Source organism: Melanerpes formicivorus, unplaced genomic scaffold (assembly GCF_026170545.1).
Source record: "Melanerpes formicivorus ecotype bairdi unplaced genomic scaffold, bMelFor1.0.p_v2 SCAF_31, whole genome shotgun sequence".
NCBI lineage: Eukaryota > Metazoa > Chordata > Aves > Piciformes > Picidae > Melanerpes > Melanerpes formicivorus.
In genome coordinates this window covers 7,989,498-8,004,108 of record NW_027142383.1, presented here as the reverse complement: position 1 = coordinate 8,004,108, position 14,611 = coordinate 7,989,498, and positions in this window count along the sequence as shown.

Here is a 14,611-nt window from a genome sequence, read left to right as displayed (position 1 = left end):
CTGTGTCCAGAAGTCCAGCCGAGAGGGGTGGACACAGGAAATTATGTAGTATTTCCTACCACAATCCTTTGCACCACTATAAGATCCAGTGCGGAGTCTAGCACACTCTCTTTTCTTCCTCCTCCGTCAGCCAGTAACTGGGGGAGATGTCTCCTGGCTTTGGGCCTGGCTAGGCCCGAGGCCATGGGGGGATGGGCAGACTCAGATCTGGCCAGCTGAGACCAGCCTAGCAGTGGGAGGGGGAAGAAGGAGCCCTGGGGGTCTTGGGTGTACCCTCAGGTGGGGATGGGATCTCTCTGGGTCTGTTTTGGGATCTTTCTTTGACACTGTGCTTTTGGCTTTCTGTAAAAGTTCACTGCTTTCTATTTAAACTTTCCATCACTTTTGCAATCCGTTTGTCTGAGTGTTTACTGTTGCCAGGGGTGGGGAAGGGGGCTGCCTCAACCCAGCACATTCTTGGTAGCAGAGGATGGTTACGGTGGGCAGAGGGTCTGCCCCCAACCCCTTTACATTCTTGGCGAGCCAGCCAGGAGTAGGAGTTGGTTATTGTGGCTACTCTGCAGATCGGATTGCAAAAGATAAGGGAGTTTAAATTTAGTTCTGGGTGTCGTTTTGGTTTTTTGGCAGTTGGGGGCTCAAGTGGTGTTGTTGGGGCAATTGTGTGGGTTCTTGTGGATTGTAGGGGGACACCTGGTGCGTGACCGGTGGCACAGAGTCCATCCTGCTGTTTCAAGCAGGGGTGGTTCTTAACCATCGGAATTAGGGCACCGCTTGAGAATGCGGGACCTGCCCTTCATCCACCTTTATTCTCTGTGGAGCGGCAAAAGCGGCAGGGAGTGAAGTGGGGGAGGGGCAGCGGCGAGCAGATCAAAGTCAGGTCCGTTTTTGCTGCGGGGTAGGGTCAGCCGCGGCGAGCGGGCGAGCTCGACTCCCTATGGGGAGTTCTCAAGGGCCCTGAGGACGCGTTTATGGCTTTCGCTGGAGGAGACGTTTGAATGCCCGAGGGGTGGAGGCGATTTTGATTCTGTACCGCGGCGGTAGAGGTGGCCGGAGTCCTGTTGTGTGCTCGGGCGGCGGCGGGACCGGCCGTGCACTCAGAGCGGCGCCGGTGGCCCCCGGCCCTCCACTTGAGCTGCGGCGGGGCCGGCCCTAGTCTCTTCCCCAACTTTTTCAGACAAGTTCCGAAAATGGCGCAGAGCACCTGGTTCCACCTCTCTTCTTCTCAGTAGGTTGTGGTGCAACCCCTCCCTCCCTCTTCCGGGGGAGGGTTATGTTGTTGGATGCTGTCACGTCTTGGTACGCTGTAATGGGTTGAGGCAAACCCCCTCCCCACCACGCGCAGAAATAATGACTCAGACAAACGGATTGCAAAAGTGATGAAAAGTTTAAATAGAACGGTGAGTGCATGCAAAAAAAACCTAGAAATACAGTGACAAGAGAGAGAGAGACCCAAAAACAGACCCAGAGAAATCCCATCCCCACCTGGGGGTGCACCCAAACCCCCAGGGCTCCTCCTTCCCCCCCCCCCCCCCCACTGCTAGGCTAGTCTCAGCTGGCCAGATCTGAGACTGCCCATCTCCCCGTGGCCTTGGGCCTAACCAGGCCCATGGCTGGGAGATCTCTACCCCAGTTACCGGGTGGCGAGGAGGAAGGAAAGAGGAAGTGCCAAACCCCGCCGTGAAACTTATAGTGGTGCAAGGGATCATGGTAGGAAATAACCTAATTTCCTGTGTCCACCCACTGGGCTGGACTTCTGGACACAGGAAACACCCCTGTAGCAGAGGACACCCAGCCCAAACTACGACAGGAGCCACCCCTTATTTCATATCATAATCCCTGCACCCAAACACATCATCAAATCAGAAAACTGATGACATGTCCAGCGAAGTCCGTGTCTTCATCTGGGCGTCCACTCAAACAGTCTCTCAGTCAGGCTCTAGTGTCTGTCCATTCCAGTTCTTCCTCCTTCATCCAATGGAACCTCCCGGCGATGCAGAGCTCATTCTCCTGCGGTGCAAGTCCTCCATGGATTCGTTGGGCATCCTGGTCACCTGGAAAAGCCTCACGACTTCTCAGCCAAGCCTCTACTTTTCACCTATGATCACTCAGCGGCATATTCTCCACCCCTGGGGCAGGCCAGTCGAAACAATCCAACCCACGACTGCCTTTTTCAATCCATCCAGGGTGCCACAATCAACCGCTTCCAACTGCTGTCCAAAACCACACGGATGCATGTCCGAGGTACTCCGCCCCCCCACTAGGCGTACCCGTACCAAGGCAAGACAGCATCCGGCTGCACACCCCCCACACACACCAGAAAGGGAGGGGCTGCACCACAGCTCACTGAGAAGAAGGGAGGTGGAGCCAGGTGCTCGGCGCCATTTTCGGAACTTGTCTGAAAAAGTCGGGGAAGAGACTAGGGCCGGCCCCCACCGCAGCTCAAGTGGAGGGCCGGGGGCCACTGTCGCCGCTCGCCACGCAGCAGGGCTCCGCCCACATCTGCCGCCGCGGCACAGAATCAAAATCATCTCCACCCCTCAGACACTCAAACGGCTTCTCCAGCGAAAGCCATACACGCATTCTCAGAGCCCTTGAAAACGGCTTTCCAGCTGGAGTCCCCGTCGGCCCCCCAGGGCTTCGGGAGCTGGCTCGCCCGCTCGCAGTGGCTGGCTCTATCCCTGCGGCGAGAACGGACCTGACTCTGATCTGCTCGCCGCTGCCCCTCCCCCACTTCGGTTCCCGCCGCGGAGGAGGGGCAGGTTCCGCGTTCTCAAGCGGTACCCCGATGCCGATGGTCGAGAACCACCCCTGCCTGAAATAGCAGGAGAGGGTCCGCGCCACCGGCAGCGCACCAGTTATCCCCCCACAATCCACAAGAACTCACACGGTCGCCCCGGCAACATCACTTGAGCCCCCAACTGCCAAACCCAAACCAACGCCCAGAACTAAATTTAAGCTCTCCATCCTTTGCAATCGATCTGCAGAGTGGGAACAACAGCCAGCCCCACGTAGGTGCGCCACAATGTAATGGGTTGAGGCAAACCCCCTCCCCACCATGCGCAGAAATAATGATTCAGACAAACAGATTGCAAAAGTGATGAAAAGTTTAAATAGAACGGTGAGTGCGTGCAGAAAAAAACTAGAAATACAGTGACAAGAGAGAGAGAGACCCAAAAACAGACCCAGAGAAATCCCATCCCCACCTGGGGGTGCACCCAAACCCCCAGGGCTCCTCCTTCCCTCCCCCCCCACTGCTAGGCTAGTCTCAGCTGGCCAGATCTGAGACTGCCCATCTCCCCGTGGCCTTGGGCCTAACCAGGCCCATGGCCGGGAGATCTCTACCCCAGTTACCGGGTGGCGAGGAGGAAGGAAAGAGGAAGTGCCAAACCCCGCCGTGAAACTTATAGCGGTGCAAGGGATCATGGTAGGAAATAACCTAATTTCCTGTGTCCACCCACTGGGCTGGACTTCTGGACACAGGAAACACCCCTGTAGCAGAGGACACCCAGCCCAAACTACGACATACGCGAACGCCTAGTGGGAAAGCAGTGTACTGTGACATGCATCTGTAGAGGTTTGGGCCGCGGCTGGAAGCGGTCAGCACTGGGCTTGGGATAGGTCCATGCAGGGTTATGAAAGGCTCAGTGTGCTGTTTTCCTGGAGGGGTGGAGAAGCAGTTAGAGCCTGATTGTTCTGACTGGCTTGCCCCAGGGGTGGAAATATGCCACTGAGTAAATAGAGATGGGAATAAAGGTTTGGTTGAGAAGTTGTGAGGTTCTTTCCAGGTGACCAGGATGTCCAACGGATCCATGAAGAGCCTACACCGTAGAAGAGTGAACTCTGCATTGCTGAGAGGTTCTATTAGATGAGGGAAGAAGAACTGGAATGGACTGACACTTGAGCCTGAATGAGAGACTGTTTGGGTGGACGCCCAGATGAAGATATGGACTTCGCCGAACACGTCATCGGAAGATTTCTGATTTAATGATGTGTTTGGGTGCAATGATTGTGGTATGAAATAAGGGGTGGCGTGTTGCAGTTTGAGCTGGGTGCCCCCCTGCAATGTTTACTTCCTGTGTCCAGAAGTCCAGCCCAGAGAGGTGGACACAGGAAATTATGTAGTATTTCATACCAAAATCCTTTGCACCACTATAAGATGCAGTGCGGAGTCTAGCACGCTCTCTTTTCTTCCTCCTCCGTCAGCCAGTAACTGGGGGAGATGTCTCCTGGCTTTGGGCCTGGCTAGGCCCAAGGCCAGGGGGGATGGGCAGTCTCAGATCTGGCCAGCTGAGACTAGCCTAGCAGTGGGAGGGGGAAGAAGGAGCCCTGGGGGTCTTGGGTGTACCCTCAGGTGGGGATGGGATCTCTCTGGGTCTGCTTTGGGATCTTTTTTTGTCACTGCGCTTTTGGCTTTCTGTAAAAGTTCACTGCTTTCTATTTAAACTTTCCATCACTTTTGCAATCCGTTTGTCTGAGTGTTTACTGTTGCCAGGGGTGGGGAAGGGGGCTGCCTCAACCCAGCACACCTACACAAATGTTTGGGGCACAACCCTGACCATAAGCATCGTTCACTACACACCATTATAGAAAGCCACCAGTTTGTCAGGCATGGTTTGCCCTTGATGAAGCCATGTTGGTTACCGCCAGTCACCTCTTCTACATTTTCCATATGCCTTAGCAAAGCCTTCAGGGGGATCTACTCCATGATCTTGCCAGGCACAGAGCTGAGACTGACTGGCCTTTGGTCATACAATTTCTTTTTCCACTTGAGCTCCACAAGGATTTCCCTGTTCAGTCAATCTTGTCTTCTGCCCTACTTGCTTGACTTTTGACATAGTGGAATTGCCTGAGACTGTGTTTCTAAAAGGTTGTTCTTAAACAAACAATACTCATGGACACTTAAGCCCTCAAAAGCACATTCCCAGGGTACTCCCTGAATAGCTTAAAGTTTGCTCTACTGAAGTTAGGGCAGCAACTCTGATGTCCTTTTTTTCTCATTACACTGAAAACTTTAAAATCAACCATTTCATGATCACTGTGATCAAGACAGTCACATTCAAACATATGCCTCATGAGTCCTTCCCTATTCACAAACAGCAGGTCTAGGAGGGAATCTTTCCTAGTTGGCTCACTGAGCACCTCTGACAGGAATTTTTCTCCTATGAGCTTCAAGAGTTTTCCAGACCTGTTCATCTCAGCAGTATGATCTCAGTTGATGTCTGCAAAGCTGAAATCTCTCATAAGAACTAGGGCTATGGATCCCAAAATTTATCCTATGGAATAACTCATCAGTGCTCATCTTCTTTGTTTTCCATCCCCCTAATCCTCCCCTAGAAGCTCTCAACAACATCATCACTAACTGTACAAGACGTACAATCAAACCTCTATCTTGCCTACAGTGCAACACCTCTACCCTGCCTATCCCTCCTGAACAGCCTGTAGCCCTCCATCCTAGCACTCCATTAGTGGGACTCATTCCACCAAGTCTCACTAATACCAATGGTATCTGTCCTGGTTTGAGCTAGTGTGCTGGGTTGAGGCAGCCCCCTTCCCCACCACTGGCAACAATAAACACTCAGACAAATGGATTGCAAAAGTGATGGAAAGTTTAAATAGAAAGCAGTGAACTTTTACAGAAAGCCAAAAGCACAGTGTCAAAGAAAGATCCCAAAACAGACCCAGAGAGATCCCATCCCCACCTGAGGGTACACCCAAGACCCCCAGGGCTCCTTCTTCCCCCTCCCACTGCTAGGCTAGTCTCAGCTGGACAGATCTGAGTCTGCCCATCCCCCCATGGCCTTGGGCCTAGCCAGGCCCAAAGCCAGGAGTCATCTCCCCCAGTTACCGGCTGACGGAGGAGGAAGAAAAGAGGTAGTGCTAGACTCCGCACTGCATCTTATAGTGGTGCAAAGAATTGTGGCATGAAATACTACATAATTTCCTGTGTCCACCTCTCTGGGCTGGACTTCTGGACACAGGAAGTAAACATTGCAGGGGGGCACCCAGCTCAAACTGCAACAAGTTACTACCAAATATTGGTGTGCAGAAAGGCTCGGCATTATAGCATCATAGAATTGTTTTGATTGGAAAAGTCCTCTAAGATCATTGAGTCCAACTCTCAAACTAACACCACCATGGCCATTAAACCATGTCATAAAGTACCATGTCCACATGGGGCTAGGGGCAGCTGGACTTATCTCCTAATAGGGATTCCAGTTCGGATGGCTTGCTACAGACACCAGACACACTAACAGCACAGTTTTGCTGTAGGTCCAGTTGCATTTCAGCAGTCAGATGCATGAATAATACGGTGTATTTACAGTTGCAACAGACAGAGATTCTTATGATTGCTGACGATAAGCAGAAATTGCTATATAGTTCAAAGATAATACAATTGCAATTATGTCTGTAAGTACCTGTGACAAAATATGTTCAAGTATCATAGCCAAGGAGAGAACTTAACAAAAGGGCATCCCTTCTGGGGAGGGCAAGGAGTACAGAGCCCATCAACGTGTCCCTAAGGCTTTGGTGTTAAATTCTGTGGTGGGGCAAATCCTCCCTTCCCTCCCACCACGGGCAGAAAAAAAGAATGAGACTCAGACAAATGGATTACAAAAGTGGTGGAAAGTTTAAATGGAAAAGCAGTGAATATTTTACAGACAATCACAAGCACAGTGACAAAAGAGATCCCAAAGCACACCCAAAAACATCCCAACACTTCACTCTCCCCACCTGAGGATACACCGAAAACCCCCAGAGCTCTTTCTACACCCCCCCCCCCCCCCCCCCCCCGCCACTTCCACTATTAGGTTAATCTCAGCTGGCCAGATCTGAGATTGCCCTTCCCCCTTTTCCTCCTGTCTTTGGGCCTAGCCAGGCCCCAAAAGGCTTCGAAGATGACTCCCTCTCCATTACCAGATAGGGACCATCTCCATAGGAGTGGTGAGGGAAGAAAGAGGAAGTGCAGAAACCCTGCTGATTGTTTTATAGGGAGCAGGGCATTGTGGGATGAAATATGTAGCTTCCCATGTCATAGCATCATAGTATCATTCAGGGTTGGAAGGGACCACAAGGATCATCCAGTTCCAATCCCCTGTCATGAGCAGGGACACCCCACACTAGATCAGGTTGGCCAGAGCCTCATCCAGCTTGGCCTTAAACAGACAGGCGAGGGAGAAGAGGAGGAGGAGTGGTTCAGAATATTAGAGAGTCACTCTCTGCCACACAACTTGAGGTGGAAGATGAGGTAGTTGAGAGCCTGTGGGTCAAAATCAGAGGGCAGCCTAACAAGTCTGACATCCTGATTGGAATCTGTTACAGACCACCCAACCAGGATGAGGAGGCTGATTAATTGTTCTACAAGCAACTGGAGGCTGTCTCAAGATCATCAGATCTTGTCCTTGTTGTTGACTTCAACCTCCCAGATATCTGCTGGGAACTTAATTCAGCAGGAAGGAGGCATTCCTGGAGCGAATGGAGGACAGCTTCCTGACACAGCTGTTAAGCGAGCCTACCAGGGGACAGGCTCTGCTTGACCTGCTGTTCTGCAATAGGGAAGGGCTGGTGGGAGACGTGATCGTGGGAGGCTGCCTAGGGTGCAGTGACCACAAGATAGTGAAGTTTTCAATATGCAGGGAGATAGGGAGGAGCACCAACAGAACCTTCACCTTGGACTTCCGAAGGGCAAACTTCAGCCTATTTAAGAAACTTGTCTGCAAAGTCCCCTGGGTACCAGCCCTCATGAATCAAGGGGTTCAGGAGGGTTGGACCTACTTCAAACAGGAGCTCTTGAAGGCACAGGAACTGGTGGTTCCCACGTGCCGAAAGGCAAGCCGGCGGGGAAGGCGACCGGCCTGGATGAGCAAGCAGCTCCTGGAGGATTTAAGGGGGAAGAAGAGGCTGTATCACCTTTGGAAGGAGGGGAAGGCTTCTCGAGGTATGTTCAAGGAAGCTGTTAGATTATGTAGGAATAAAATTAGGATGGCTAAGGCCCATCTGGAACTGAAGCTGGCCACCTCAGTCAAAGATAATAAAAAGCATTTTTATAAATATATTAACAATAAGAAGAAGGGCAGGAAGAACCTGCACTCCTTATTGGACCTGGAGGGGAACACGGTGACTGAAGACGGGGAGAAAGCTGAGGTCCTGAACACCTTCTTTGCCTCAATTTTTAACAGCAAGGCAGGAGGAGTTCAGGACGAGTGGCCTCCTGAGCTGGGCGATGGGCTCGGGGAGCAGTGTAATGCCCCGGAAATCCATGAGGAATTAGTTTGGGACCTGCTGAGCCACTTGGATATTCACAAGTCCATGGGAACAGATGGGATCCATCCTAGGGTGCTGAGAGAGCTGGCAGATATGCTAGCTAGGCCACTCTCCATCATTTTCCTCCAGTCCTGGCTCAAAGGTGAGGTCCCAGATGACTGGAAACTGGCCAACGTGGTCCCCATCCACAAGAAGGGTCGGATGGAGGAACCTGGAAACTCCAGGCCGGTCAGCCTGACCTCAGTGCCAGGGAAAGTGATGGAGCAGATCATCCTGGCGGCAATAACTGCGCACCTGAAGGATGGCCGAGGGCTCAGGTCCAGCCAAGATGGATTTAGGAAGGGCAAATCCTGCCTCTCCAACCTGATCTCTTTCTATGATCAGGTGACCTGTCTGGTGGATGTGGGGAGGCCTGTGGATGTGGTCTACCTGGACTTCAGCAAGGCCTTTGACACCGTCCCCCACAGCAAACTGCTGACTAAGCTGTCAGCCCGTGGATTGGACCATTACACTCTGTGCTGGGTTAGGAACTGGCTGGAGGGCCGGGCCCAGAGTGTGGTAGTGAACGGTGCCACATCCAGCTGGAGGCCAGTCACCAGTGGTGTCCCCCAGGGATCAGTGCTGGGCCCTGTCCTCTTCAACATATTCATCGATGATCTGGATGAAGGGGTAGAGTCAGTCATCAGCAAGTTTGCAGATGACACAAAGTTAGGGGCAGATGTTAGTCAGAGGGTAGAAAGGCTCTGCAGAGGGACCTCGACCGACTGGACAGATGGGCAGAGTCCAATGGGATGGCATTCAACAAGTCCAAGTGCCGAGTGCTGCACTTTGGCTACGGCAATCCCATGCAGAGATATAGGCTGGGGTCAGAGTGGCTGGAGAGCTCCCAAACAGAGGGGGACCTGGGTGCGCTGCTCGATAGGCACCTGAATATGAGCCAACAGTGTGCCCAGATGACCAAGAGGGCCAATGGCATCCTGGCCTGTATTAGGAATAGTGTGGCCAGCAGGAGCAGGGAGGTCATAGTGCCCCTGTACTCTGCTTTGGTTAGGCCGCACCTTGAGTACTGTGTCCAGTTCTGGGCCCCTCAGTTTAAGAAGGACATCAAAACACTTGAACATGTCCAGAGAAGGGCAACAAGGCTGGTGAGAGGCCTTGAACACAAGCCCTATGAGGAGAGACTGAGGGAGCTGGGATTGTTTAGCCTGGAGAAGAGGAGACTCAGGGGTGACCTCATTGCCCTCTACAACTACCTGAGGGGTGGTTGTAGCCAGGAACGGGTTGGCCTCTTCTCCCAGGCAACCAGCACGAGCACAAGGGGACACAGTCTCAAGCTGCACCAGGGGAGGTTCAGACTCGAGGTGAGGAGGAAGTTCTTCAACGAGCGAGTCATTAGTCATTGGAAGGGGTTGCCCAGGGAGGTGGTGGAGTCATCGACCCTGGAGGCGTTCAAAGGGAGATTGGACGTGGCACTTGGTGCCATGGTATAGTCATGGGGGTGTGTGTTGATAGGTTGGACTCGATGATCCTCGAGGTCCTTTCCAACCTAAGTGATACTGTGCTCCTGTGATACTGTGATACAGTGATACCTCCAGGGACGGGGCCTCGACCACCTCCCTGGACAACCCATTCAAGGGTTTCACCACTCTCATGGTGAAGAACCTCCTCCTCACATCTAGCCTGAATGTCCCCACCTCCAGCTTCATTCCATTCCCCCTAGTCCTATCACTACCTGATATCCTGAGAAGTCCGTCCCCAGCCTTCCTGTAGGCCCCCTTCAGATACTGGAAGGCCACAATTAGGTCACCTCGGAGCCTTCTCTTCTGCAGACTGAACAGCCCCAACTCCTTCAGTCTGTCCTCATAGGAGAGGTGCTCCAGCCCTCTGATCATCCTTGTGGCCCTTCTCTGGACATGTTCCAGCACCTCCACATCCCTCTTGTAATAGGGGCTCCAGAACTGGACACAGTACTCCAGGTGGGGTCTCACCAGGGCTGAGTAGAGGGGGAGGATCACCTCCCTCGACCTGCTAGCCACACTTCTCCTGATGCAGCCCAGGATCTGATTGGCTTTGCGGGCTGCAAGTGCACACTGAGAGCTCATGTTGAGCTTCTTGTCCACCAGCACCCCCAAATCTCCTTCCTCAGGGCTGCTTTCCAGCCAGTCACTGCCCAGCCTGGATTTGTGCCTGGGATTGCCTCGACCCAGATGCAGGACCCTGCACTTGCTCTTATTGAACTTCATGAGGTTGGCTTGTGCCCACCTCTCCAGCCTGTCAAGGTCCCTCTGGATGGCCTCCCTTCCCTCCAGCGTGTCTGCTGCACCACACAGCTTGGTGTCATCAGCAAACTTGCTGAGGGTGCACTCAATGCCACTGTCCATGTCACCCACAAAGATGTTGAACAAGACAGGTCCCAGGACTGATACCTGAGGGACTCTGCTTGTCACTGGCCTCCACTGGGACATGGACCCATTGACAGCCACTCTTTGGGTGCGGCCATCAAGCCAGTTCCTTATCCATCTAGTGGTCCACCCATCAAACCCATGTGTCACCAGTTTGGAGACCAGGTTGTGGTGCGGGACAGTGTCGAAGGCTTTGCTCAGGTCGAGGTAAATGACATCAGTTGCTCACCCCTCATCTATTAATTTTGTCACCTGCTCATAGAAGGCCACCAGGTTGGTCAGGCAGGATTTGCCCTTGGCAAAGCCATGCTGACTATTCCCAATCACCTCTTCACTATTCTTTTGAGCAAGTAGTGACTCCAGGAGGATCTGCTCCACGATCTTTCCAGGCACAGAGGTGAGACTGACTGGCCTGTAGTTCCCTGGTCCCTCCTTCTTACCCTTTTTGAAAATGGGGGCAATGTTTCCCCTTTTCCAGTCTGTGGGGACTTCCCCAGATTACCATGACTTTTGAAATATAATAGAGAGGGGTTTAGAAACCTCATCTGCCAGTTGTCTCAGCACCCGTGGGTGTATCCCATCAGGTCCCATGGACTTGAACACTTTCAGGTTCTTCAGGTGATCACGAACCTGATCTTCACTTACCATGGGCAGTTCTTCCTCCCCGTCCCTGGCATTGTCTTCCATAACATCAGGAGTGTGGCTAGAGGCCCGTGCAGTGAAGACTGAGGTAAAGAAGTTATTGAGTACCTCAGCCTTTTCCTCATCACTTGTGACCATGTCACCATTTTCCTTTCTGAGGGGGCCCACACTTTCCCTAGTCTTCTTCTTCCCATTAATATACCTGTAGAAGTTCTTAGTGTTCCCTTTAATCTCCCTGGCTAGATTCAATTCGAACTCTGCTTCGGCTTGCTAATCGGGCAGCTTCCTTATGTACCCCCTGTTCTGCATGTCCTTCTCTCCACTGCCTGTAGAGTTTCCTTTTAAGTAATAGTGTGTCCAGTAACTCCTTGCTCATCCAGGCAGGCCTCCTGGCATTCTTACCTGCTTTTCTCTTTGTTGTTATACAGAGCTCCTGGACACAGAGGAGGTGGTCCCTGAATACTGACCAGCTGTCCTGGGTCCCTCTTCCCTCCAGGGCTTTGTCCCACGACACTTTGGCTATCAGATCCATGAAGCCATCAAAATCTGCACGCCCAAAGTCCAGGGTCATAAGCTTGGAATACTTCCTCCTGATTGCCCTGAGGATATTAAATTCAACTGCTTCATGGTCACTGCAGCCAAGGCCATCTCTGAGCCTCACGTTGCTTACCAGCCCTTCCCTGTTGGTGAGAACAAGGTCCAGCATAGCACCATTTCTTGTTGGTTCCTCTACCATTTGGAGGAGGAAGTTGTCTTCTATGCAGTCCAGGAACATCCTGGATTGCTGGTGCCTTGCTGTGTTGGCCCTCCAGCAGATGTCCGGGTGGTTGAAATCACCCATGAGGACCAGGGCTTGTGACCTGGAAGCCGCTTCTATTTGCCTGTGGAGGGCCTCATCTGCTTGGATCTGCTGGTCAGGTGGCCTGTAGGAGACCCCCACAGTAATATCTCCTTCCCCTGTACTGCCTTTAATTTTTACCCATACACTCTCAACTAGCTCATCATCCCTCCCCAGTTGGAGCTCCACTGATTCCAACTGGCTAGAGGGCAACACCTCCTCCTCTCCTTCCCTGCCTATCCTTCCTAAAGAGTTTATACCCATCTATCCCTACATTCCAGTCATGGGAATCATCCCACCAAGTTTCAGTAACAGCCACTATGTCCTGGCATCCCAGCAGCACAGTGGCCCTTAACTCATCCTGTTTGTTGCCCAAGCTGCGCTCATTCGCATAGAAGCACTTCAGCTGGGCTGGCCCTGTCCTCCTCTTGTGCCAAATCCCCTCGGTTTCCACAGAATGTCCTGGTGGATCATTCGTGGCTTGCCTCAGGGCAGCAAGTTGAGAGCCCTTACCAGCTTTCCATCTCTCTCCTGCTGGTGAGCTGCCCCTCTGTTTGTCACTGGCCAGCAGGAGACTATTAACCCCTTCCCCCTTCAAATCTAGTTTAAAGCCCTATCAATGAGCCCTGCCAATTCCTGCCCCAGGATTCTTATCCCCCTCTGGGACAAATGTGTCCCATAAGTTGTTTTCAGCTCTGCCCACTAGGCTGGACCCTCAGGACACCGGTGGTGTCTCTTATGTGGCAGCATTGGGGCGCATCCAGCCTGAACCATCACAAATTCTTTTCCATACATTTGGTTCCAAAAAGGGCTGATATCTATACCTCATTTTTCTATTTTTGAAAGTGTTAAAGTGTGGGAGTGCAGCCATATCATTAAGTGGGCTTTTCAGTTGCACAAATATTTCTTGATGTGCCTTTCTGCCTTTTGCCGGGGCAGGGAGGATTGTCTTCTGCCAGGAAAAGTTGATTGTGGCAAGGAATAGTTGACTGCGAAGAGAAAGGTGAAGCTGTTAGGGTTCTGTGAGAAATGAGCTCACTGCTAAATTTTAAATACAACCAGTTTATCATAAAATAAAGGCAAAACAGTGCTGGGCACAGCAGGTTTGCTAGAGGCGCACCATAACAACACGAGTTGAACTTCTATAGACGTCAAACATACGTATTCATACATATTCATACCTTTCCCCAGTACATCCCCACCCTTCTCCATCAGGGCTGGGACAAAACCTGCACTTTTGACCTGGCCAGTCTTCAGACATGTCAGCGCCTCACCTTTCTCTCCCAATACACAAGGATTGAACCCCACACAATGAAGACCATGACCAACCAATCAGCCCAAAGATCAAACCTCACAGTCCCCAGCAATTCCCCTTGCGAAAGCCAAATATTAACAACAATTTCTCACAGTTCTGTCATGGGTTTAAGGCACTGGAAGGTCCTAAACCATAAAGAAGTCTCCCAGGACTAGACAGTCCAAAAGATACACACCAGAACGTGTAATCTTTTGTATTTCAGTCCCATAAGCCTTGCATCTCTATAAACTCAAGCATTTCTGCTTGTTCTGCCCCTTTTCCTCTCTCCCTCCTCCTGGCCGGACCTTATCTCTTGTTTGGTGTTTTGGGGGAGGGGTTTTGGCTCTGGTGTGCCGAGGAAAAACTAATTTCTTCTGTGCCATTTGGGCCCAGAGGCATAGGGAGGTAGAGAGGTGTGGGGAGGATTGGGGCCTGGGGATTTTGGCCTAAGTGGGGGAGGTTTTGAAAAGGTCTTTTGGCTTAAAGAGAGTGTTGTAAGCACAGGTTGAATGACTGGGCTGAAGCTGAATGTGATTTTAGGTATTTTGCAATTTCTGTACATACTTGTGAATAGCACTTCCATTTTACTTCCAACTCTTTCCAATCCCATGTGTGACTGTTTTTATTTTACTTCCTTTGGGGGGTAAAATATTATTTTCTGTCGTCTCTTAAAACTACAACAGAAAATATTTGGTGTATTCCCTGGTAAATTTTAAATGCCTGCAAATCGAATAGGGGCAATCTGTGTCTGGGATCTCAGCCTCTGGAGCTGCTCTGTCCCTGTGGCAGGTTGGCAGACCAGTGGGGAATGGTGCAGCAGCTTCTAGAGAGCAGAAACCAGGTGGCACATGGAAAGCGGACTTTCCCCTCCTTCTCCCCTGAGCCAGCATCTCTTGCAAGAGAGGCTGGTGAAGCGTGGGAAGAGCTGCAGCCACAGTGGGGCATTTAAACACCCCAAGATTGAAGATCCCTATGCACCCAACAAAGTTGGCAGAGGGCGGTTGTGAGAGGCAATGGGTTCCTCAGCCCAGAGGAACTCGACTTTGATGAAATAAAGTTATCTATTTGAGATAAGCACAGATTATTTCCAGTGAGAAACAGCACGTTGTCTAACTTTCAGCAGCTAACAAAGGAACTGTGCACAGTGGCAGAAGACCAATCACTGTTTGCAGC